Raw genomic sequence first — 6,128 nt, 5'->3', positions numbered from 1 at the left:
TCGTCCATTTATCCATTGATTCGTCATCCAGTTCAAGCAGACCACGCACCCCATTTGGCGCAGTTACAGATGGTGTGGTCTGTGGTTTCTTCCTCTTTGCCACACTCACAGATTGCGGATGGAGCCATCCCCCATTTGTGCATGTTGGAGCGGAATAGTCTGACTCCTGTAGGCTAGCCCAGTACGCAGGCGGTTGAGCCGCACCCAGGCCTTCCTTGGCAAATTATGCATTCCGGTTGGATGGCGGCTGGTGTCGGAGATACAACTTTAGAGTCTTGAGGAGTTCTTCTTCCACTCTGAGCTCCATTTGTTGTCCTCCCAGGTAGTCGCGCTGATGGATTGGTCTTCAGCGGTTTTCATCAGGAGTTGTGCGTCACATACAAATGGTTGTCTCGATTTCAGTTGCCGAGGATGCTCGATTGCTCACTCATAGACTCATAGAGACTTGAGTGGAGCAAGTGGTTGGGGTTCGTAGTGCGGCGAGAAAGAGACAGGATGGCTTTTTCGCGACAAAACTCAGTTGGTTGGTTGCCTGCAAGGACAGGAAAATTGTCCGATGGTGTAGGTCGCAAACATCCTGTCACGATACGCAAGGCAATATGTAAAATATTGTCGATAATATCGCTTCTTCCAGTACTGACCAGAATTACATTTTGAAATGAATATCGTTACCAGTGTTCCCTCTAAGGTGCAAAAATTAAGACAAAAAAACGAAATTTTGTAGACGGTTTTGTGGTCACAAAAAAGGTTGTAAAATCAAGAATTGGTCAAATGCGTTTTTTCTAAATAACTGCTTTTCTACTCAAGGTAGATGCATTCAATGTTCAGAAAGCAGATAGAAAACCATGTTTTCTGCATCTTTTAACACAAAAACTGTATCTCTAGCTGAAGTGGTTTTCGAGATATGCAGATTTGGTATTTTGAGGGAGGGCACAGAACTTTAGGGGGGGAGGGCCACCTCTAAATCAACTTCAAATTTAAAAAAAATTTGCAAGAGTTATTTTTTCTGACAACCTCACCACTTGAAAGGGTGTCCCAAGCAAAATTCAAAAACTCAATTTTAAGAGCCACCCTATTGTACACTCAAGTCCATACTTTTTACAACCGCACCTGAGTGTATTGCACCCAGTGACCCAGTTGAACAATTACAGTGAACCGTTTTTAGTAGAATGTCAGGAGCAGGGTTTTTGTCCGTCATCTCTGGTAATAGCTTATCACCTTGAATTTTCCAACCCCATTTTTCAGCATCCATTTTGGCACTTGCAAGTAGCAGCGTAATGAGTGGTATTTCAATGCAGATTTTGTCGGCGGCAACTGCTCAGTTGTCACAAATGTGCTTGATGTCACAACTTTTTGCAAAGATAGCCATAACGTAATGATGCGAGCGAGTCAGATGTTGTCCCATTAAATAGTGATACTACAGCCTTACATCCAGCACTTTCTACATCACTTTGTTCAGAGTGTGGTGCACAAAAAATATTTGAGCATGATCGCAATACAGAGTCTCCCTTGATAATTAATTAAGCTACCATTCAATGTTTTATAGGCAGAGAAAACTTTTTCTCGAACCGTAGAAAATTTCATTGTCAGATCACCACTTCAATGCGTGATGGAAATCTACAGATAAATCTGCATCAGGCATTGCAGAGTGCAAAAAACAGTGTTGCAGAACGCGTTTTCGAATATTAAATTCCCATCAGTGCAACTACGTTTATGAAAGCAATAACAACGGTTAAATTTAAACTCAATACAATACATTACATGATCTGACAATGAAATTTTCTACGGTTCGAGAAAAAGTTTTCTCTGCCTATAAAACATTGAATGGTAGCTTAATTAATTATTTCTGAAAGCTACCATAGGCAGAGAAAACTTTTTCTCGAACCGTAGAAAATTTCATTGTCAGATCACCACTTCAATGCGTGATGGAAATCTACAGATAAATCTGCATCAGGCATTGCAGAGTGCAAAAAACAGTGTTGCAGAACGCGTTTTCGAATATTAAATTCCCATCAGTGCAACTACGTTTATGAACGCAATAACAACGGTTAAATTTAAACTCAATACAATACAATACATGATCTGACAATGAAATTTTCTACGGTTCGAGAAAAAGTTTTCTCTGCCTATAAAACATTGAATGGTAGCTTAATTAATTATTTCTGAAAGTTCCTTGGTTTCATATTATCTGAACTCCCTTGATAACTTTTTGAAACACTGATTTTTTTCCAACACCAAAGATTCTGGAAGATGTATCACAGCCTGTAAATTATGCATGAACAAACAACAGGTCAGTGCAGACGTGGTTCCCAAGTAAATCTTTCAGAACTCTGATGTTGTAGATAGTTGGCTTCCCCTTGTCTGATCGGACGTACAGATCTTTACAGTCTACATCACCATAGTAGAGAAGAATAAGGAGATCTGTATCCTCTCCAATGAGCGTGGTGGTTCTCTGTTTAGATGAATCCACCGTTGCTCGTACTATGTCTACATCTGCATCCCCTTCTGCTTGCACAACATAACAGTCACACTGTTTTAGTCGAGTTGCTATCATATCAACGAGTGACTGCTTGTTGGCATCATTTGACAGGAAGTCTTGCTTCTTCCCAACAAACTTGGTAGATTCGGTCACATTGACCTTTCTAGCAGCAGATGTTTTCTGTCTTTGGTGTGCGTTATCCTTTGTACTGGGCCCTCCATATCCATTGAAAACGACAGTTGCTTTACTATACAACCCAGTTGTGAAAGATGCGTAATCATCCACAATTGAACTATGTGCATCCTTCTGTCCATTTCAGTCGATGGAAGAGAGAGCCCCCATTTAGGACGTAGTGCTCCGTCTTTGGTGCAGTCCGAAGAACAGCATCTTCCAAAGAAGCGGCATAGTTCCGTATTGCTTCCAGCAGGGTAGGTTTGTCTGGCTTGCGTAATAGATTTTGAGCTTCAAACAAAGATGGTGGATATGGGCAGAGTTCATACTGCATCACTTCATTCAAGCTTAGGTCTCCAGACTGCGACACAATCACAATCATAAACCTTTGAAATAGGATTGATGGTTCTATCATTTGCTCATCTGCAACCATGACTGCCTTCGCTGATGCCAATGTTTTCACTTTTGTGTTCCGTCTATGTGAATACGAACATATCAACTGGCCATCCATTTTGGCAACAGTTTCCATACCCACAGCAATAAGGTTGTGTACTTTCACGTCAGCGCCAGCGTTCATCCCAGTAATGATATTGCGCAATGTGATCTCATCTTTAAATGGGCTATAGAGTTCGAGTGTAGTAGCCAGTTTAGTCCGATCTACTGTGTCCCTTGAAATTCTTGCTGAAGTTTCCTCTTTGTGCTGTTCACTGCTTGTATACCTCATCTCACAAAATTCTTGCATCTAGCACAATTGTAGGCAGATGATACAGGAGACGACATCGTCCAGATGGCCCGCTGATGTTCCGTCATTCCATTGCCTCGTGTAAGCCCCCTGTGGCATCACTATCATCAGTACGGCTATGCTGATGATCTGGCACTACTCAATTCGGACAAGTCCTGGCATGTGGTAGAGGAAGCACTTACAGATGACATGGCCCAAATCGCAGACTACCTGAAGCTGTGGATGCTGAAACTGAGCCTGGCAAAGACCACCGTCACACCTTTTCACCTTTGCAGCATGGAATCTACGCGCCAATTGTCAGTCTCTCTCAACGGAAACCCACTCCCACACAACCTGTGTCCCACCTACCTAGGAGTGAAGCTCGACCGACAATTAACCTACAAACACCATGCTGAAGCCATCCATGCTAAGCTATCAGCACGCAACAACTTGCTGAGATGCCTAGCTGGAACATCCTGGGGTGCTAGTACATCCACACTCCGTACAAGTGCTCTTGCACTTGTTTACAGCACCTCCGAATATGCTTCCCCCACTTGGTGCCGCAGCGTACACACTTCCAAAATTGACACTGCCCTCAACACCACCATGAGAATAATCACCGGTTGCCTGCTTCCAACTCCCACTAACTTTCTGCCGGTACTATCAGGCATCGCCCCAGGTAGACTTCGTAGGGAAAACCACGTACGTAGTCTGGTCCTACAAGCTATGTCAAGGGATGATCACCTCCTCAACCAGATTGTCCTAAACTCGCACTCCCAAAAGCCCCAGCGCTTGAAATCTCGACGCCCATTCTCCCGACATGCTGCAGCTATCTGCAAATCGAACTTCCACATTTCCGAAGTTTGGAACCGTGAATGGAGAGAAGTTGCGAGACCAACCCAATTCACAGTCCTTACCAATACCAACACCCCACCTGGAGCAGAACTACCCCAGAAGGAATGGGTGAAGCTCAATCGCCTGCGGACTGGAGTGGGCCGTTTCAGCAGCAACATGTTCCAGTGGGGCCTCGCCGATTCACCATCTTGTGCGTGTGGCTCAGATTTTCAAACTGCACACCACATTATCTATCAATGTCCTGTATACCGACCACAAGATAGACATGTGGACCTAACAACGCTCGATGAATACACAATCCATTGGCTGCTGCGCCTGGATGTAATAACGTGCTCTTTGGCGGCCTCAAACGCAAGAAGAAGTGTAAGCCCCCCAGTACTTTTCAGTGATCTCATTAGTGTTGGTTCGATCACCAAGTCGCAACCTGGTCCAGCCCACAATTTGTCACTTCGCCGAATGACATGGTATTCTTGCATGAACATCTGAAACACATCAAGGTGTTCAATCTCTAAGACAGTCATCGTTTGGAGATATAGGTAAGCTGACCAGATAATTTGGGTGGCCCGCGGAAGCAAATATTGGCAGACAGTCGGATACGGCATGGAGATGCATTTCCCATGATCCAGTGCGATCGCCCTCGATATATTGCTTCGGCGTAAGCTCGAAAAATGTTCAATTTTGAGGCGGCTGTTGATCTTTTATTTGCCTAATACATTTGTTGTATATTTTTCGTCTTTTATTTTTGGCCTTAACGCTGAGACAGTGAGGCTTCTTTCTCAAGCAATATAGAACTTCTGAGACGCGGCACATTATTTGTAATTATTTTTATTGAAAAGATTGCTTGAACATGAAACTATTTCAAAATTTGCTGCAGCTACTTAGGGCGGCATTTTCAACGAAAGCCAGGGGCGGCAGCATATGCTCCTACGCCACTGACTGCGGACGCTGTTTTTTCCTCAAAGCGTTGGACTTTAGAATAGGAAGAGCAATAACCCATGGCAGATAGGGTGTCAATGAGGGACCTGGAGCGATAATGCTGGTGCATCTGTAGTCTGTACTGCAAGTCCCAGCTGTAAAGGAGCTACGACTGTTCTTGGGCGAACTGCTTGAATTATTGAGTGGCCAATACTTGCCTGCTCCTTGCGGGTATCTTTTCCAACTAGAAGTTGCTGGAGCATACGGTATATCGCAAGCTTTGGGGAACATATTCGAGAGTAACACTGACACTGTAACTAGCTTCTTATTGGCAGCAGCACTTCGGACATGCCAGTCACAGCGGAGAAAATATTGCGCAACGCTCCATGTTGTAACAATCGCTCAGTGAAACTGCTTGCTCATAGGCGGCTATCTCTTCCAAGCATCATGACATAATAATGGCGTCATAACATCAATTGTAACACAAGCAAAATCTATCTATATTCTATTATAATGGAAAAATAACAACACTAGACACTTATTTTATGAATTCATTGTCAACAAATTATAGATAAACAGCTATGTTGGTTCACAATTGGCAGTCTAGAAAGATTTTTTACCAGAAATAGACCACTTTTTGTGACGTCAGATTCAGACTTTGTGATCCTCAAATCTTGGAAAACTTTTAATATGTTCTATTGAGGTTAAGCCAAAGGAAAAACCAATAAAACGTTTTCTTGCAATTTTTTTCTGGTTAGCCCATATATTTCCTATTTTGACCCTACTATTATGTTAAATGCTGTGTGGTTGCTTGGTTTTATCTGTCTATTAAGGGTTAGGGTTAGAAATGGAAACATTTCAACTCTGACCCTAACCAATAGGTTGAATCCTTATTAAGGGTTTGAAGTAGAAACATTTCTAACCCTAACCTAATTCTTAACCCTGGGTTAGAAATAGAAACATTTCTAACCCTAGCCCTCAATAAGG

Source organism: Aplidium turbinatum, chromosome 17 (genome assembly GCF_918807975.1).
Source record: "Aplidium turbinatum chromosome 17, kaAplTurb1.1, whole genome shotgun sequence".
NCBI classification, from domain to species: domain Eukaryota; kingdom Metazoa; phylum Chordata; class Ascidiacea; order Aplousobranchia; family Polyclinidae; genus Aplidium; species Aplidium turbinatum.
The sequence above is the reverse complement of the archived record's forward strand: the minus strand, read 5'-3'. Positions refer to the sequence as shown.